At 40.0% G+C, this 21,739-nt stretch overlaps 1 protein-coding gene and 1 long non-coding RNA gene across 9 annotated transcripts in view; one reads left to right on the top strand and one right to left on the bottom strand.

Moving 5' to 3' along the window:
- Positions 1-21,739, bottom strand: part of mical3a (microtubule associated monooxygenase, calponin and LIM domain containing 3a) — a 179,874-nt gene that overhangs the window by 155,159 nt on the left and 2,976 nt on the right. The gene's annotated exons all lie outside the window — the stretch shown is intronic.
- On the top strand, positions 16,665-18,918 carry LOC133563850 (uncharacterized). Its single transcript, XR_009809136.1, has 3 exons — positions 16,665-16,760; positions 16,820-16,880; positions 18,768-18,918. It is a non-coding gene; the product is annotated as an uncharacterized LOC133563850 (long non-coding RNA).

The following is a 21,739-nucleotide window of genomic DNA, read 5'->3' as shown; positions in this document are numbered from 1 at the left end:
CCGGCTGTGTTGCTAAGGCCGGCCGCAATACACCGCTTCCCACCTACAGCTTTCTTCTTTGATGTTTCCATTGTTCATTGAACAAATTGCAAAAAATTAACCAACACAGATGTCCGGAATACTGTGGAATTTTGCGATGAAAACAGACGACTTAATAGCTGGGCACGATGCTGGCACAAAATGTCCTCTACAATCCGTGACGTCACACGCAGGCGTCATCATACCGAGATGTTTTCAGCAGGATATTTCGGCGCGAAACTTAAAATTGCACTTTAGTAAACTAACCAGGCCGTATTGTCATGTGTTGCAATGGTAAGATTTCATCATTGATATATAAACTATCCGACTGCGTGGTCGGTAGTAGTGGCTTTCAGTAGGCCTTTAGCAAACGTCAGCAAACAATAAAGCCAACGAGAGGTACTCTATTTTGCCGATAAAGCACACTAAAAAAAACTACAAAAACCTCCATAAACGTTATATACATATTTTGTACGTATATGCGTAATGTAGTAACAGGCACATTCATAATAACATGTAATATTAACATATTTTGGTAAAATTAAGCATGCTGCGGCGTATTAAATTCACAGACGCATCACAGTGTTTGCATTTCCCTCCAACAAAAACTACTACTAATCATGACAGACATCGCGAGAGCCATCGAAGACTAAAAATGATGATCCAGAAACGTATATTTTTGAACTTAAATATAAGGAGGAAGATCTACAAGTTTTAGAAGTTGAGTAATATACAGATTAATCTTAAGTAAAACACTAAGCATCATGCATCGGGTATAGCTCGGTTGGTAGAGCGGCCGTGCCAGCAACTCGAGGGTTGCAGGTTCGATCCCCGCTTCCGCCATCCTAGTCACTGCCGTTGTGTCCTTGGGCAAGACACTTTACCCACCTGCTCCCAGTGACACCCACACTGGTTTAAAATGTAGAAATTGGATATTGGGTTTCACTATGTAAAGCGCTTTGAGTCACTAGAGAAAAAGCGCTATATAAATATAATTCACTTCACTACTAAGTGCTAAACAAGATACACAAACTATGAACATATTAAAACAATCGCTTACTGTACAAGGTCTGTTCTCACTGGGATGGCGACTAATGGGATGTTTATATCTTCCCGTTTAAATGTAGAAATAATCATAACCCACCAGGAGGTAAATAATTAAAGGGGCATCTAAGAAGGGGTTTTTTTCTATGTCTTTTCTTTGTTGTCATCTACGGGTCTAAATTTAATGTCAAAGTTTAACAATCTCTCGATTTAAACTTAGACTTCCTTTGTATTGTCATTCAAATTTGAACTTTACAGTACAGATAAGAATGAAATTGCATTGCATTAGCTCATGGTAGTGCAAGATAAAAAAGCAATAAGGTGCAGATATAAATAAATAGATCACTGTACAGATAAATATATTGCACTTTTGCATATGCATCCAGGTTTATGGACGTATGTTATATTGTCTTTATATTCCAGAGAGTTAATCCATTTTGGGGGGAAATTGAGGGGATAATTGTGATGCGTTCAAGAGTCTTACTGCCTTAGGGAAGAAGCTGTTACAGAACCTGGAGGGTCTGCTTCGGAGGCTGCGGAACCTCTTTCTAGAGTCCAGCAGTGAAAACAGTCCTTGGTGGGGATGGGAGGAGTCTCTGCAGATTTTCTGAACCCTGGTCAGGCAGCGGCTTTTTGCGATCTCCTGGATAGGAGGAAAAGGAGTCCTGATGATCTTTTCCGCCATCCTCACCACTTTCTGCAGAGACTTCCAGTTTGACGCACTGCAGGTTCCAGTCCAGACAGACATGCAGTAGGCTCTCTATAGTGTCTCTGTAGAATGTGGTGAGAATGGGGGGAAGGAGCCCCACAACGTTCTACTATTCAGGTGAGAAGCATGATTCATAATTTTGAATTAACTTTCACCAGCTCAGTAGCAATGTTGCACCTGCTCAGTATGTCAACACCGTAGCTGCATAAGATAGCAGGCATGTGTGAGCAGCCTTTCAGGAAAAAGAGAACTGACGAAAAAATTGTAACATTTTTATCAGCACAAAGTGTTGCCACATTAAGCCCTAAAGAACATTTTGGAAAATCAAGACTTCATTTTCTGTAATCTACTCAAAAAAGAGCGTAAATCGACATAATGGGCCAAAAATGCTGTCATTTTGAGGAGAGCGAACATTTGTCTACGGCAGGGATCAGTCTCTAGCGGACCGCGGTCAGAGTCTAGACCCAGACGTCATCCCATATGGACCTGGACCAATAGTAAATTAATTATTTAAGTATCTTAAGTTTTGACGGAGCACTTCTATTTTGAACAAAGCAGCTTTTATAGACTCTCTAGCACAGGGGTGCCCATTACGTCGATCGCGATCGACTGGTCGATCTCGGAGGGTGTGTCAGTCGATCTCAAGCCAGGCATTAAAAAATGTACATAAAAATGAGCAATCATCAATCATACCAAGACTTCACTTTCGTCAGTTGTTTGACATTCTCGGCACCCGAGGATCTTGTGAGATGACGCTGGCTGCTGCGAGCTCATATTTAAGAACAAAATCACTAACAGGGCGGACGCAGAGAAACACATTTTATTTCTAGAGACTCCGTACCTACTGTCAAAACTCTAAAGAGCGACTGCACAGTTCCTGTCTTCACCATAAAAGACCTGTTTCATCCTGCCTGTGCTAACAAAATAAGAGTCTCAGAAAGCTAGCAAGCTACGGAGTTTGATGCCAATGTATTTCTCCCCCGCCCTCAGCGACCGCTCCCTCTCCTCGCTCGCCCACACACTCACCTGCTGCCAGACATTAAAGGGCCACACACATATGCTACTCTCATAACAAAGTGTTTAAAAAGGAGTATGCAAGTTGGACAAATGAGATGCCAAATCCAACCACTTTCATGTGGTATTGGACAGAAAGGAGGACTTTTTTTTTTTCCTCCATTTGAAAATGCGGACGTTATCAGCACCACTGTCTAATTCTAATCAATGCAAGTCATCAGAATCAGGTAATACACCAACTTATATTCTTGTCTTCATGAAAGAAAGGAATCTATGTGTGTTAAACATGCTTGTATTATCATTAAACACCATTAACTTGTTCACAAAAATGTCTCTTTCATAAATAAATAAATATAAATTATAAATAGGAATGAGGTAGATCTCCTCGACTTGGTCAATTGAAAAGTAGTTGCCTGCAGAAAAAGTGTGAGCGCCCCTGCTCTAGCATGCCGATGGGCTCATTCATTGTATTTTATTAAATAGCAGCATTTTTTTTCCAGTTTATATCAAGTTCGAACTGTATTGTTAATTCAACATGAAAGTATGTGCTCTTCATGTCTTAATGTATTTTTGCTTGCTGTGCGAACAATATAATTTAACAAGAAAATTATATGTTGATACAAAACCAGTGAGTTTTTCCTTGCCCTTAAGTGGGCTCTGAACGGAGGATGTTGTTGTGGCTTGTGCAGCCCTTTGAGTGATTTAGGGCTATGTAAATAAACATTGATTGATTGAACAATGGGAAATAATTCCACCGAAAAAAAGCTTCAAAAATTGAGCTCCTCAGTTCCCAAACGCTTACTGAGTGTTGTTAAAGGGAAAGGCAATGTAACACAGTGGTAACAATTCCCCTGTGCCAACTTTTTTGCAAACAAAAAAACCCCAAAAAACATCTTGTCTTTGCAGTCTATTCAATTTAGGATTTGCAAATCATTGTATTCTGCTTTTATTTACAAATTACACAACATGCCAACTTCACTGGTTTTGGATTTTGTACAAATAATTAATAACATAGATGTGTCTTTGAATATATGTATAACTTATTTTAGCTTTTAAATACATATTCTATAACAAATTATACTATGACATTATTTTGACGGATGACACCAGCACACCACCTTGGGCCAAGCCAGAGGAAAGTACCACTTAGTTTGAATATGAATGAAAACCGAATAACTGCGATAATCAAAAACAGCATACCAACCAGATGCATGACAATTATTAATTTTACAACTCCAAATATCAAATGTGTTATACATCAGCATCATTAGAAGTGATTCAAGAATCAACTTGTGACATTGCAGCACTGAAGGGACATGAAACTATGGTCTGGTACATGCCATAATCCTGTCACATCACCAATATCTATCCCTAATCTGCTGCGTGGGCAAAGCGAGCTGTTTGGATGATAAACAAGTAGCATCCGTGTGGAGAATGTGAGATTTGGAAAGGGGCTGTTTATCGAATGTGCTCCTGCAAGGACTTTTTTAAAAACACAGCTTATATGTCAGCATTCTGCTCAAGATCTCAAGCAAGTCGCCAAGTAAACTCAGTGTTCCCAGTTCGAAACCTATTTCTTTCATCCCAATTACTGCAGTCTTGACAGTGTCTTCTCTCTCTATTCCACATTACAACCAGGGTCGCTCGCCCACATATGCATGCTTCACTGAGCAAAATGCTGGAAAAAAATATAAAAAATATAAAATAAAATAAAAATGCATTAAAAAAACTGGGAAAAAAAACGTAATTCCAATTTTTTGTGAAAAAATCTGGGATTTTATTAGTAGGCCATATCGCCCAGGCCTATTTACACATATATAAATATATTCTTTATTGCATAGTTTTATGCTATTGATAATTGTTATTATTTCACAATGTAACAGGTCGTATCCTCTAAAGCAGTGGTTCTCAAATGGGGGTACTTGAAGGTATGCCAAGGGGTACCTGAGATTTTTTTTAAATATTCCAAAAATAGCAACAATTCAAAAATCCTTTATAAATATATATTTTTTAATAATACTTCAACAAAATATGAACATAAGTTCATAAACTGTGAAAAGAAATGCAACAATGCAATATTTAGTGTTGACAGCTAGATTTTTTTGTGGACATGTTCCATAAATATTGCTGTTAAAGATTTCTTTTTTTGTGAAGAAATGTTTAGAATTAAGTTCATGAATCCAGATGGATCTCTATTACAATCCCCAAAGGAGGCACTTTAAGTTGATGATTACTTCTAGGAAGTGGGAGGAAGCCGGAGTACCCGGAGGGAACCCACGCATTCACGGGGAGAACATGCAAACTCCACACAGAAAGATCCCAAGCCTGGATTTGAACCCAGGACTGCAGGAACTTCGTATTGTGAGGCAGACGCACTAACCCCTCTGCCACCGTGAAGCCCCACTTCCAAAGACATGCACCTGGGGATAGGTTGATTGGCAACACTAAATTGGCCTTAGTGTGTGAATGTGAGTGTGAATGTTGTCTGTCTATCTGTGTTGGCCCTGTGATGAGGTGGCGACTTGTCCAGGGTGTACCCTGCCTTCCGCCCGATTGTAGCTGAGATAGGCGCCAGCGCCCCCCGCGACCCCGAAAGGGAATAAGCGGTAGAAAATGGATGGATGGATGGATTACTTCTAGGTGTGGAAATCGTCATTTATAATTGAATCACTTGTTTATTTTTCAACAAGTTTGTAGTTATTTGTATATCCTTTTTTCCAACTAGTTCAAGAAAGACCACTACAAATGAGCAATATTTTGCACTGTTATACAATTTAATAAATCAGAAACTGATGACATTGTGCTGTATCTTACTTCTTTAAGTAAGATACAGCTTAAAAAACACTCACTGCTTCCACAGTGGAGTGTTTTAAGTCTCGTCTTAAGACCCACTTTTATTCTTTGGCTTTTAACACTACGTGAGTTGTGTGGTCCTCTGTCCTCTGTTGTCCTCTGTGTTTTTTAAACACTTTGATTTTTATTTTACTGTTTTAATTGATTTTACCTTTTAATCATATTTGTTTTTATATTGTTTTTATTGGTTTTATTTTTATTCATTTTTTGTTTTATTCAGTCATTGGTGGAGCATAATATTGTTTTTAACATGGCTGTGCAGCACTTTGGAAACTTTATTGTTGTTTAAATGTGCTATATAAATAAAGTGGATTGGATTGGATTGGATTTATCTCTTTTTTTCAACCAAAAATGGGGGTAGGGGGCACTTGAATTAAAAAAATGTTCACAGGGGGTACATCACTGAAAAAAGGTTGAGAACAACTGCTCTAAAGCCCTGAGTGGCCACATGCGTGGACAGCACCTTTTAGCTCGTTTCCCAAATTGTGTACACTACTGAATTATGGTCTTATGCCGACATATGGACACGTACACTGCTATCTGGTGGTGTCAGAAGAGTATAACATACAATGGAATTGGAAAAACAAGTGTAAAAATAAAAATGTGCGTGTCACTACACTAAGTACATCATATAAAAAGAACATTTTTAGTTTTTATTTTCATTAGGGTCCAATAAGCCCAAATAGCAAAGAGAAATAAATAAAAAAATCATGTAAACAAACAGCTTGGGCCTTAAAAGGGTATACCAGTGGTAGCTCCTGGTCTTTCAGGTAGAGGAAGCTCATTTACTCTATAAACACAAATACACTCTTCAATAACGGATAAAAGGATTTACAAAGAAAATGTCACTTACAGGATAGTAATATTATCCATTAATAACATGGTACAACAGTATGAAAGTTGAAAAATGCTATGTCAGTGGTTTAAATTTCGAAATTGCTGATTGACTCATTTTGCTATGAATCAAAAAGGGATTCAGCCTCAGACAGATCATCCTATCATTATGCGGAAGCCCGGCGTCCAGGCAAGCCCACTTTTCATTCACTTACAGAGATGCGTAACGTTCGTGGGCGAGATAAAACCCAATCTATTATCCAATGATCGTCTAGTTAAACTGTATTAGAAAAAAAATTTTAATTCCATGCACTGTGCCGAATGAGAGGAAAGTCGCATCAGCCGTCGCAAAAGAAGCTGATTCTGAACAAAAGTTGAATGCATTCTAGCACATATTTAGTCAATGAAATGCAAACACAAAAGTACATATTTTACCACTTTTTTATATTTTAGGGAATGCTGAGCTTCCCTTGCAGTTTTAGAGCAATCGCCACTGTTCCCTGCAGGTCTCCAAGGTAAACAGCCTCTGGCTATATAGAATAAGGCAGGTAAGAGAATCAGATCTGTAACTTCGGTACAAGGATTGACTCTATGGGCTAGGTCGTTCTGGCCGGAATGTGAAACAGGGCTGGGTGCATCCAAGGGTTGGAGGAGCCGCTGCTTACCCCCGCCACCTCTCAATCACCAAAACCATGGTGCAGGCGACACGTCCGCATGGACAGAACCTCAGTTTTGGCATGGAACAAATGACTGGACACTACAGTTTGCTTAAAAAAGGCAGCAGCACAACACATTTACTGTATTTCTGCATTGGACAACTTATCGAGCCAAGTGCAACAAAACTCAACGCTTTAAGAGGCCAACCAGAACATAACAACAGACAAACTCCCACTAAAAGCAGCTTAGTGTGTGTATGATGATATAAAGGAGGACAATACACAGAGTGATCATTAAAGCAGTCACTCTGCAGATCCAGGCCAAATCGCTCATAAGCACGTGTACAGCTGCAAAACTCTTGTGGAATGATAAAGCATTTAATCATCAATATAATGATATATTACATGTGCGGGGTGTATAAAATAGTCAGGATGTTTCATGGATACAAAGGATTCTGGGTATTTGTTGTGTTGCGTTTATGTTGTGTTACTGGGAGGATGTTCTCCCGAAATGTGTTTGTCAATCTTGTTTGGTGTGTCTTCACAGCGTGGCGCATATTACTAAGAGTGTTACAATTGTTTATATCACAACCATTAGTGTACTCTGTGTCACCCAGTATGCCCTGCAGTCGTGTGCGTGTCGCCGCGGAAGCCACACACAACACGATGCTGGACTGACAAGCAACTCGTACATGCTGTAGAGGGCGACAAAGTCAATGACTTCATAGCACACCCCAAATACTTATTATCTTGGTCAATGCCGGCAGTCATTGTAGAGAATATTAGCGTCTCCTATTATGTATTATAAAAAAAATTCATTACATTTAGTGAGAAAATATTAACTACTTTATTGACACATATCATCCATCCTTCCATTTCCTACCGCTTATTCCCTTTGGGGTCGCGGGAGATCGCTGGAGACTATCTCAGCTGCATTCTGGCGGAAGGCCGGGTACACCCCGGACAAGTCGCCACCCCATCACAGGGCCAACACAGAGAGACAGACAACATTCACACTCACATTCACACACTAGGGCCAATTTAGTGTTGCCAATCAACCTATCCCCAGGTGCATGTCTTTGGAAGTGGGAGGAAGCCAGAGTACCCCGAAGGAACCCACGCAGTCACGGGGAGAACATGCAAACTCCACACAGAAAGATCCCAAGCCCGGGATTGAACCCAGGACTACTCAGGACCTTCGTATTGTGAGGCAGATGCACTAACCCCTCTTCCATCGTGCTGCCCACAATAAATACTAATATTTTCAAACAAATAATAACTTCCATATGAATCAATATAATTGTGATTATTATTTTTTCCATCATTGTCCAGCTCTACAGGACACTTGGCTCCAGATAATCGGTTTCATTCATCAGTCACACACAAGGAAATAAAGAATACGGTGCTCTATTACAGTGTTTACCAGTCAGCAGACTAACAAAATCTTAACACATATTGGCCTATTCTCAGGAATGTGTTCCACATAATGGCCAAATCTCCGACCTGAGAGGCACGGGATAGTCAAATTTAAGTTGTAAAGAAATCGCATACAAAAAAGAAAAGACGTTCTTGCAAATACTGTACAAAGAAACACAATTTAATTCAGCAGTGGTTCTGCAGACCGTTCTGAATGATGCTACTAAATCTTGTGCCTTCTGTGTTACAATTGGAGACCCTTAATAATGACCATATTTCTCTCATTCATTCACAAAACCATTAGAAAACAACTATGACCATTAGGGATGTCACAATTAATTGGGGTGTGGGAAAAAATCGATTCGAATTTAAATCGCGATTCTCACGTTATGCGATTCAGAATCGATTTTCATTTTTTTAAACATCGATTTTTGTTTTTTGATTATTTTTTTTATCAATCCGACAAAACAATACACAGCAATACCATAACAATGCAATCCAATTGCAAAACCAAACCTGACCCAGCAACACTCAGAACTGCAATAAACAGAGCAATTGAGAGGAGACACAAACACAACACAAAACAAACCAAAAGTAGTGAAACAAAAATGAATATCATCAACAACAGTATCAATATTAGTTATCATTTCAGCATAGCAGTGATTAAAAATCCCTCATTGACTTTATCATTAGACATTTATAAAAAAATTTAAAAAAGAACAATAGTGTCACACTTGCATGGCATCTCATAAGCTGGACAACACACTGTGTCCAATGTTTTCACAAAGATAAAATAAGTCATATTTTTGGTTTGTTTAATAGTTAAAACAAATTTACATTATTGCAATCAGTTGATAAAACATTGTCCTTTACAATTAAAAAAGCTTTTTACAAAAATCTACTACTCTGCTTGCATGTCAGCAGACTGGGGTAGATCCTGATGAAATGGGATGTATTGAATGAATAGAGAATCCTTTTAAATCGGGAAAAATTTGTTTTTGAATCGAGAATCGTGTTGAATTGGGAAAAAAAATCGATTTTGAATCGAATCGTGACCCCAAGAATCAATAATGAATCGAATCGTGGGACACCCAAAGATTCGCAGCCCTAACAATTACCATTTTTGGCCTCAAGTCCTTTCGGATTTTTAGTCCTAATCCAATACTTTGACAATAGATAATAGAACTGAAAATGTTATACCACGAAATAGGCATGCGGTCATGAAAAAAATGCTTTAAAAAAATTGCTGATAAATGCCTTTCAAAGCAGAACCCCTTCGGCTGACACTGTATTTATGTTTAGTCCCCCACATGACAATCCAGCAGATCCTTATTGTGTCCATACACAGTTCAGAACCACTCCCCTAAATTAATAGTAATCACCTCTATTGGGCAAAAAAAAATGCATTTCTTAGTATCTTATGTATCAAGTACCATTTTCACTGGAGGATGAGCAGGCATGCTAATTGCTAAAATAGCCACTAAACTAGCTTGAAACAACATCAACAAATAAGTACTTATTAAAATTTAAGAAGTGTAAATGGGACAGTGTTACAGTAGAAAGAAAGCAGCAATTAACAGTAAATGAATAAGTACATTAATAAGAATATAAAGAGAGGATAACTGTTGCTTTATCAGCATTGTCACAGTTAGAAGTGCACAATACGTAAGAGTAGTGCGGATCCATCCATAAAGCGATGTAGTTGATACCAAGGGCAGTATCAGTATATGATTCAGTTTCCCTTAATCTAATTGAATGAACACAATGAAAAAAATGTATTAAAATTACCGCGATAATAATCATAACCGTGATCATTTTTGTCACAATAACCGTGATAAGAAATTTGAATACCGTGACATCTCTTATAAATCAATTCATACTGTAACGACCAGCTGATGCCAATGCATCATGTTTCTGTAATTTAGATTTGACGTTAGTTTTTCTCCATTTTGGCAAACACAGCACCTGTACTTGAAAGGAGCAAGTGTTGTGTGTCTGGGGAAGCTCAAACTCATGAAGACGAAACTGTTGCCACGGGGGGTAAAACCTGTTAGAATTGTGCCGTTTATTATCATAATAATAGTAATAAAAGTTAAAAATAGCGTCAGACTGTGTGTGAGTTCTCCTGGGGGCTACAATACATTATATTACTTTAAATTGTTTTCAAGTAAAAACAACTTGTTATTCTCATGGTGTGGCAGTAATGAAAAGCTTCATAATTTCTGGTTTCTTCCAACCAGAAATTTTAACTTTATATCGATTTTTTTATGATACACAAATTAATATTGATATCGATTTTGTATATCGCGATATATATTGCTATTGTTTTATTTGCCTGGGCCTATATGTAACACATCGTTATCGCGGGAGGCATCAATATAGAGTATATTGCGTTAAGATTTTGAGGCCAGTTTGCCCATCCCCTATCGGAACAACCCTACCCGAAAGCCCATGAGGACACTTGCGCCACCGAACAAGCTGCAAAAAAAAGCCCAGGAACATTCCCACCATTGCTTCGTCCGAAAAGTGCGTAAAGTCCGCCAGATCTACAATTTTATCCTGACAAATAGTGAGTCTTTGACTAGCTCTCTCGTTACCTTCAAACATAATTATGCCTCTTTTTTTTTCAAAAATGTGCCCATTAAATGTCACGTGGAAGACTGGCAGGCTGAATGATGGAAGTAAAATGTCATTAGTCATCAGCAAGCTTCTGATGATTAAACCATAGCCACAAACCTCTGGGCCAAATCCAACAACTGGAATACATCCAGCTGGATTATGAGCCATCAAGATTTGCTTCCAGAAGACTTGCTCTTCTCTTGTCTTGTGACTCCTGTCATTTAACTTCTGCCAAATCTACTGCATTCTCGAGCCTGGTGGGGGCTGAATTAACTGGAACTCATGATGATCCCTTACAGACAACCACGACCTTATGAAAGTAGGGCTGGGCGATATGGCCTTTTTTTAATATCTTGATCATTTTTAGGCCATATCCCGATACACGATATATATCTCGATATTTTGCCTTAGCCTTGAATTAACACTTGATGCATATAATCGCAGCAGTATGATGATTCTATGTGTCTACATTAAAACATTCTTTTTCATACTGCATTAATATATGCTCATTTTAAACTTTCATGCAGAGAGGGAAATCACAACTAAGTCAATTGACCAAACTGTATTTATTAAACAGTTATTAAGCAGTGGCACAAACATTCATGTCATTTCAAAACAGAAAGTGCAAGATTGTCAGAGACATTTTAAAACAAGCTATTAGTGCACTTTTGTGCATGATGTCACTAAGATGACATATCAAAACAACACTAAATTAAAGTGCACTTTTTGTACAGAACGCCATAAAGTGCACTTTGTGCATGATGTCACTAAGATGACATATCGAAACAACACTAAATTAAAGTGCACTTTTTTTGTACAGAACGCCACTACAATGGTATAAAACAAATAAAGTGCACTTTTGTGCATGATGTCACACAACATATTTCATTAACTGTCAAATAAAAATGAGCTGCATAATCGAAAATCAAATCGCTATGTGGTAGGTTACTGCGGACATTATCTCCTTATGTTGTTGACTATTTTTTTTCATACAGTGTTGATGTGGAAATGGTTGCCTCGGCATTTTTTTGGTGTGGCACCTAATAGAGATGTTGCTATGCAGACAAGGCACTCCTCATTCTCTAGCTGGTGACTTTTCAAATGATGCTACATATTAGCAGTAATGCTACTTTTTGTAGCATCGCTTTTGCCCCACACATGACAAATTACGGTTGTCTGTTCGACATATTCCCACTGGAAGCCGAACCACCGCCAGACGATGAACCCCCTGCTGTTTTTCTTGGGAATTAATTCTTCCTTCATTTGTTACCAGATTCATACCTTCTTTCTCTTGTATTACCACTCACACCACAGCTAACGTCACCCATGCTGCTACCTCTCTGCTCCGCGAGGGCGTATACGTATGTGACATATGTAAGAATGTGCGCTTGCTGTCTGTGAGAAGGACAAACAAGAAAGAGTGGGAAGAGCCTGTAGTGTAATCCATCCATCCATCCATCATCTTCCGCTTATCCGAGGTCAGGTCGCGGGGGCAACAGCCTAAGCAGGGAAACCCAGACTTCCCTCTCCCCAGCCACTTCGTCTAGCTCTTCCCGGGGGATCCCGAGGCGTTCCCAGGCCAGCCGGGAGACATAGTCTTCCCAACGTGTCCTGGGTCTTCCCCGTGGCCTCCTACCGGTTGGACGTGCTCTAAACACCTCCCAAGGGAGGCGTTCGGGTGGCATCCTGACCAGACGCCCGAACCACCTTATCTGGCTCCTCCCGATGTGAAGGAGCAGCGGCTTTACTTTGAGTTCCTCCCGGATGACAGAGCTTCTCACCCTATCTCTAAGGGAGAGACCCGCCACACGGCGGAGGAAACTCATTTGGGCCGCTTGTACCCTTGATCTTATCCTTTCGGTCATGACCCAAAGCTCATGACCATAGGTGAAGATGGGAACGTAGATCGACCGGTAAATTGAGAGCTTTGCCTTCCGGCTCAGCTCCTTCTTCACCACAACGGATCGGTACAACGTCCGCATTACTGAAGACGCCGCACCGATCCGCCTGTCGATCTCACGATCCACTATTCCCTCACTCGTGAACAAGACTCCTAGGTACTTGAACCCCTCCACTTGGGGCAGGGTCTCCTCCCCAACCCGGAGATGGCATTCAACCCTTTTCCGGGCGAAAACCATGGACTCGGACTTGGAGGTGCTGATTCTCATTCCGGTCGCTTCACACTCGGCTGCAAACCGATCCAGTGAGAGCTGAAGATCCCGGTCAGATGAAGCCATCAGGACCACATCGTCTGCAAAAAGCAGAGACCTAATCCTGCGGTCACCAAACCGGAACCCCTCAACGCCTTGACTGCGCGTACAAATTCTGTCCATAAAAGTTATGAACAGAATCGGTGACAAAGGACAGCCTTGGCGGAGTCCAACCCTCACTGGAAATGTGTTCGACAGCAATGCGGACCAAGCTCTGGCACTGATCATACAGGAAGCGGACCGCCACAATAAGACAGTCCGGTACCCCATACTCTCTGAGCACTCCCCACAGGACTTCCCGAGGAACACGGTCGAATGCCTTCTCCAAGTCCACAAAGCACATGTAGACTGGTTGGGCAAACTCCCATGCACCCTCAAGAACCCTGCCGAGAGCATAGAGCTGGTCCACAGTTCCACGACCAGGACGAAAACCACACTATTCTTCCTGAATCCGAGGTTCGACTATCCGGCGTAGCCTCCTCTCCAGTACACCTGAAAAAACCTTACCTGTAGTGTAATGCCAGCAGCTAAAAGCAACTGCGTGAGAACGTATACTCGAATATCACGATATAGTCATTTTCTATATCGCACAGAGACAAACCCGCGATATATCGAGTATATCAACCAGTCCTACATGAAATTGTCTGTGTTTTGCCATGACCATTTGGTCATCAGCAAGTAATGGTACAGTATCAATGTATCAACATAAATCTTGGCCTTAAATGTCTATGAAAGCCGCCTGCATGAGAAGAAGGGACGTCGGACGAATGAGACGCATTCAGAGTAGGGCTGGGCGATATATCGATATACACCATATATTGTGGGTTTTTCTCTGCGTAATATAGAAAATGACTATATCGTGATATTCGAGTATCCGTGCTCACGCAGTTGCTTTTAGCTGCAGGCATTACACTGCATGCTTTCCTCAATCTTTCCTGTCTCTCCTTCTCACAGACACAAAGTGTGGGGCAAAAGTGTTGCTTAAAAAAGTAGCATTACTGCTAATATGTAGCATCATTTGAAAAGTCACCTGTTAGAGAATGCAAAGTGCTTACACCGCATGTCAACATCTCAGTTCGGTACCACACGCTCATACCATCAAAATGCAGAGGCACACATTTCCAGATCAACACCGTATGAAAAAAATAGTCAACAGCAGAATTTAATAACGTCCGTAGTAACCTACCACATAGCGGAGGACGAACACTATTTGATTTCCTATTATGCAGCTCATTTTTATTTGACACTTAAAATGTCTCTGACAATCTTGCACTTTCTGGCATGAATGTTTGTGCCACTGCTTGATAACTGTTTAATAAATACACTTTTGGTCAAATGACTTAGTTGTGATTTCCTTTTCTGCATGAAAGTTTAAAAGTAGCATGTATTAATGCAGTATGAAGAAGAATGTTTTAATGTAGACACATAGAATCATCATACTGCTGGGGTTATATGTATCAAGTGTTAATTCAAGTCCAAGGCAAAATATCGAGATATATATCGTGTATCGTGATATGGCCTAAAAATATCGAGATATTAAAAAATGGCCATATCGCCCAGCCCTAATTCGGGGTATGATTTTTTAAGCGTTTTTTAGTTTTAAATCAAACGCCGGCCTAAACACAATCCATTAAGGCCTTTGAGCTAACATGAGTATTATCTCACATTGAAACACTGCCTCTGTACTGTTTCTCATGCTGTGTATTCAGGTGATAGAAAAAAATTTGACATGTTCAAGAAATTTGAAACGACTTGTCGATGGGATGTTTTGCAAATTGGCCTACAGTTGTTTGGTCGGTGACAGATTTTTTAAATCCAAACAAGGGAGTTCATCTTCTCTCTCTTTGGCACTGAGTCCTCTTTGAGTTTGTTATTTTAGTTTCTACATCTGTGCAACGTAGGGAGCATGGAAGAAATTATTATTTAAAGCAATTAATAGAATATAAACAATAGAAAATTATATCGTACAATAGACATTTCTCTCTTATACTACAATATATATTGTAATATCTCACAGCACTATATTATAGTGACTAAGTTTATATTGGGGAATGTCTTTTCTTAATGGGGAAATAAGTTAATGCCTCTTGTTTTCATGTTAGCATTTAAGATAGCTATCAAGCCATTAGCACGCTACAGTATCTTGCTTCACCTGTAAATGAGCAGTATAACTGTTCTGTGAGTTTTATCAAAGTGCAGTTATCTATTTTTTTCACTATCACTGAGCTCCTGAGAGCGACCAATTCTTTCACAAATGTTTGTAGAAACAGTCTCCATTCCTAAGTGCTTGATTTTATACACAATTAGGACACCTGATTCTGATCATTTGGATGGGTGGCCAAATACTTTTGGGAATATAATGCCAAACACACACACTTTTTGTTGGTTACGTGTATGGGGCAGGATTTTTTTAATTGTATTTCTGGACTGTGTGTCAAAAATTCAATCAAAAGGGTGAGGGATTTTTTAAATTGTATTTCTGGACTGCATGTCAAAAATTCGATCAAAAAATTTAAATAAATTGAGACGTCTTGCTGATAGTCTGTAAAACACACTTTATACAACATTTTGAGCCAAGAGCCACCATTACGTGTTATTGTAAACCTCAAAGAAGTGTGTGAATTGTCAAAAAAAATGCAATATGAACCCTTTAAAATATGCGCAATGAATTTCTGTTCAGTGTCAAGTAAGCTTAGAAATAAAAATATGGCAGGAGCAGATTGAAGATTCAACCGCAGCAGCTCACAAAATCCCTCCATTTATTTATTTTAAATTGTTGGTCATTAAAATAAAGATCTGCACATGTAACAAAATTATATTGTCAATGTCGTCAAGACATGAAAATAAATTACTGCAACAGTTCTGTTAGATAAGAGTATAAAATGACAAATGAAAACAGAAAAATGTAAATAAAAATACGCACAAATGAAGAAAAATTAGTCAAACTGCCATAGGTTCAAAAATTATGTAGTTTGCCCAAGACGCAAGCACAGTAAATGTGCAACCATCGGCTAGTTTTGGTGATGGTTTTAGTCTACCGCTTATGTCAACACTAGTCAGCCAGTTGACACAAATGGTTTCCACTGTATGAGAATGTCTTTAAACTTGATTAAACCAAAATTAGACATAAACTGTGTCACAAAACATCAGCTTCCTTTCCAGTTCGTCTTTTTCGGGTTATTGCATATTAGATAACCACATAAATATAATCCATTGACAGTGCTGTCATTTACCATAGCTTCAAGCAGCCTGATGACTCAGTCTGAGGTTGTTTTTTTTTATATTCTCCACAGAAAGCACCATTGCAGCAAAGCAAACATCCTTCTCTGCGCCTAATCCTGGCATGTTTGAAGATAAGAATTAGCCTATGATCGTGGCATGAAAGAAGTAGGTACAGTATATCCCAAATAAAGTTCAGTCTGCTGAACAAGACTTTTTGATTTCAGTCTCCAATTGCTGTCCCACAAGTTGTGGAGGAAATACAAGAACAAAAGGAACGGCAAAAAGGTTAGTCCACTGATCAACAGAACCAATGCTGCATCACTTTGTATAGACGAGGAAAGAGCCCAGTCGTTCTTAATGTCCCACACAAAAGGCTGACTGTGCCTGCAGTCACTCAACAAAACCAGGCATTCATTAGGACTAGCATGTAACGATTGATAGTAATAATAACCAAGGTAAAACACCCGACAGTTAGTATTACCGTTTTAAATCTAAATTTTCAACAACAAAAAAAACAATTGAAAACTGCAGCTCACAAGCTTAAATACTGACATGAAAACAAGAACCATTAACGTCTTTCCCCATTAAGAAAGACAATCCCCAATCTAAACTTGTACGAACACATTACTGGTTGAATAACTATGCTATTAAATTGCGCTCTCTTTGAACAGAGCACCGTATTTTTCGGAGTATAAGTCGCTCCTAGGTATAAGTCGCACCTGCCAAAAATGCACAATAAAGAAGGAAAAAAACATATAAGTTGCACTGGAGTATAAGTCGCATTTTTGGGGGGAATTTATTTGATAAAACCCAACACTAGGAATAGACATTTGAAAGGCAATTTAAAATAAATAAAGAATAGTGAACAACAGGCTGAATAAGTGTACGTTATATGAGGCATAAATAACCAGCTGAGAAGGTGCCTGCTATGTTAACCTAACATATTATGGTAAGAGTCATTCAAATAACTATAACATATAGAACATGCTATACCTTTACCAAACAATCTGTCACTCCTAATCGCTAAATCCCATGAAATCGTATACGTCTAGTCTCTTACGTGAATGAGCTGCATACTAATATTTGATATTTTACGGTAATGTGTTAATCATTTCACACATAAGTCGCTCCTGAGTATAAGTCGCACCCCCGGCCAAACTATGAAAAAAAAACTGCGACCTATAGTCCGAAAAATACGGTAATCCTTTTATAGGCAAGAGATAGATGAAACAAAAGTGTTTTAAAATGTGTTGAAGAACTGCTGAACAGACTAGGATGCCACAAAGTTTGCCAGGAATATTAAATAATATATTTAATTTGTTATGCACTTTTCATAAATCTTCAAAGTGCTACAGTATAAACCAATATTTAAAACAATAAAAGCTTACCCATTGATTTTTTTTAATAACTTGGTCAAAAGATTTCAGTGTGTGTATAAGTACTTTTTGAGCACAATACCACGATAATAATGATGCCCGCGATCATTTTTTTTACAATATCCGTGATATAAAAAAATTTTAATATTATTAAAGGCCTAATTGGCTTCCATGAAGAGTAGATAGTACTTTGGAGGCCTTGAATGCATAGATTTGTGCTTGGTAAATAATCACAGAACATAAGTATAGTAGTGTATGTTTAAATATCCATAATATACTCTACGAATGAAATAAAGTGGTACCTCAACTTATGAGCACATTGTGTTGCAAGACCAAGTTCTTAATTCAAAACATTAATTTTTTAAAGCAACCCCACCCATTGAAATCAATTTAATAATCTGTACTTGGCCCTCCAAAAACACCCCAATTTTAACATGCAATATGCTTTTTAGATTTTTTTTTTTTAAACAATCAATATTGTTTGACAAACATTACATGTACTAAAAACAACAGAGCAAGTTTTTAAAAAATTCCTCAGTATTTTATATGTTAATATTGTTCAACTTTAACCTTGAAGACCAGACTGATGCAGTGTCTCCTTCAGGCTTCTACTTTCAGTGTTGCCAAGTCCGCTTATTTAAAGCGACTTCATTTCATATAGTTGGTTGCTTAATTCTCTTGTTTATCAATAGAGACTAGGAAATTGGTTTATGTTCCACACAAACATATTTCAGTTCAGAGAAGTTGGTATTGACAACAAGTGACAAGTGTTTGTACATCTGTGTGTTTACCAAAGGTAATCCTCGACCGTCCAGTTTGTTCAGCCAAGACGAGACAGAACGAAGTGAAACAAGTCAAACTCAAGATCGGCTGCTTTTCGATAGTTTAATGGATAAATGTATGTCATTTGGACATTTGTGGCTGCATGCTGCAGACACTGGCTGCTCACACCACAGTAAATTTATAATAAAGACAGAGTAAAAACCAAATGCCATCGCTACTCCAAGTCCGAGTCCATGGTTCTCGCCCGTAAAAGGGTGGAGTGCCATCTCCAGGTTGGGGAGGAGACCCTGCCCAATGTGGAGGAGTTCAAATACTTCGGAGTCTTGTTTACGAGTGAGGGAAGAGTGGAGCGTTAGATCGACAGGCGGGTCGGTGGGGGGTTTTTAGTTGTGGTGAAGAAGTAGCTGAGCCGGAAGGCAAAGCTCTCAATTTACCGGTCGATCTACGTTCCCATCCTCTAGTCTCCACTGCTGTGTAGACTAATGGGGATCCTTAATAAACTAAACTAAACTCACCTATGGTCATGAGCTTTGGGTTATGACCGAAAGGACAAGATCACGGCTACAAGCGGCCGAAATGAGTTTCCTCCGCCAGGTGACAGGGCTTTCCCTTAGAGATAGGGTGAGAAGCTCTGTCATCCGGGAGAAGCTCAAAGTACGGAGGAGCCAAATGAGGTGGTTCAGGCATCTGGTCAGAATAACACCCAAACGCCTACCTTGGGAGGTTTTTAGGGCACGTCTGACCGGTGGAAGGCCATGGGGAAGACCCAGGACACGTTGGTAAGACGAAGTGTCCAGGCTGGCCTGGGAACACTTCAGGATCCCAATTTATCCATCCATCATCTTCCGCTTATCCGAGGTCGGGTCGCGGGGGCAACAGCCTAAGCAGTGAAACCCAGACTTCCCTCTCCCTAGCCACTTCGTCTAGCTCTTCCCGGGGGATCCCGAGGCGTTCCCAGGCCAGCCGGGAGACATAGTCTTCCCAACGTGTCCTGGGTCTTCCCCGTGGCCTCCTACCGGTTGGACGTGCCCTAAACACCTCCCTAGGGAGGCGTTCGGGTGGCATCCTGACCAGATGCCTGAACCACCTCATCTGGCTCCTCTCGATGTGGAGGAGCAGCGGCTTTACTTTGAGTTCCTCCCGGATGGCAGAGCTTCTCACCCTATCTCTAAGGGAGAGCCCGCCACCCGGTGGAGGAAACTCATTTCGGCCGCTTGTACCCGTGATCTTATCCTTTCGGTCATAACCCAAAGCTCATGACCATAGGTGAGGATGGGAACGTAGATCGACCGGTAAATTGAGAGCTTTGCCTTCCGGCTCAGCTCTTTCTTCACCACAACAGATCGGTACAACGTCCGCATTACTGAAGACGCCGCACCGATCCGCCTGTCGATCTCACGATCCACTCTTCCCTCACTCGTGAACAAGACTCCTAGGTACTTGAACTCCTCCACTTGGGGCAGGGTCTCCTCCCCAACCCGGAGATGGCACTCCACCCTTTTCCGGGCGAGAACCATGGACTCGGACTTGGAGCTGCTGATTCTCATTCCGGTCGCTTCACACTCGGCTGCGAACCGATCCAGTGAGAGCTGAAGATCCCGGTCAGATGAAGCCATCAGGACCACATCATCTGCAAAAAGCAGAGACCTAATCCTGCGGTTACCAAACCGGAAACCCTCAACGCCTTGACTGCGCCTAGAAATTCGACCGTGTCCCTCGATCCCAATTTAATTTTCCTTTATTTAATAATTTAAACACTCTTTGCGATTTAAATCTATTTTTCAAGAGCGACCTGACAAAGAGGTCGGCACAAACAAAGTTACAATAATAATTACAACAAGACAATACAGCAGAACAACGGCAGTCATACCATAACAGGTCAAAAATAATTTAAAACGATTAAATAATCAAATTTAAAAGCAAGTACATTTCCCAAGAGAATTGGTTTCTCAATCTTTTCAAATGGACTTAAACTACCTAGGGGTGTAACGGTACACAAAAATTTCGGTTCGGTACGTACCTCGGTTTAGAGGTCACGGTTCGGTTCATTTTCGGTTCAGTAAGAAAAGAACAAAATATAAATTTTTGGGGTATTTATTTACCAAATTTGTAAACAATGGCTTGATCCTTTTAACAATGGGAACACTATAATAATTCTGCCCATGTTAATCCACATTAAACTGCCTCAAGTTGTTGCTTTGATGAAATAAAATGACAACTTTTCTTCTACGTATAAAAAGTGCAACATTAAACAGTTTCAAGTCAACTCATCATGCTAATTTATTACAGCATTGGGGAAGCCTGTAGTTGACTTTTATTATGTAAATGTTATATTTTTATCAACATGTGATAGCATGGACCCCGCCATTCAAAACTAGGCTGCTACATTACTAATGATTCATGTAACTATAGCTGAAAATTCATCCCTGACCACCATGGAGTTCATGTAGGCTTCATGATGCAATTAAATTATTTTATACACTAGCAGAGACAGAAACTCTTCATTTAATATAATTTCCTTTTTTGCTGCTTCAACACACCTCAATCAACACTGTCCGTAAAACACGCACACACACGCGCGCGCACACGCGCGCGCACACACACGCACGCACACACCGCAAAATGAGTTAACGTTTCGCTAAAAGCTAACCAGCCTTCACCTAAAGCCAGGACTGCGAGTGAGCTGAGCTGCAGTTTGTTTCTAGAAGGTCAACGGGCTCATAGTGATGTTTAGAACGTAGTTAACTTGGAATAGAATTTGGGGAGAGTGAGTTGCTCCCCTGCTAAAGACTGATCTGTTCGACATCGACACTGAAGCCCTGACGACATGCGCTCCGAATACGCATTGCTGATTGGCTTTGTATGTAACCAATCAGATGGTTGTGTAGGCGGGCCAATGCTGGGTGCTGTGTACAGACACAGAGGCAGAACGGAGCGGAGCAGCTTGTTAAGACTTTAGCATAGGCGGCTACTTCATATGTACGT

The sequence above is a fragment of the Nerophis ophidion genome, linkage group LG12 (genome assembly GCF_033978795.1).
Source record: "Nerophis ophidion isolate RoL-2023_Sa linkage group LG12, RoL_Noph_v1.0, whole genome shotgun sequence".
Lineage (NCBI taxonomy): Eukaryota > Metazoa > Chordata > Actinopteri > Syngnathiformes > Syngnathidae > Nerophis > Nerophis ophidion.
The sequence above is the reverse complement of the archived record's forward strand: the minus strand, read 5'-3'. Positions and strand labels throughout refer to the sequence as shown.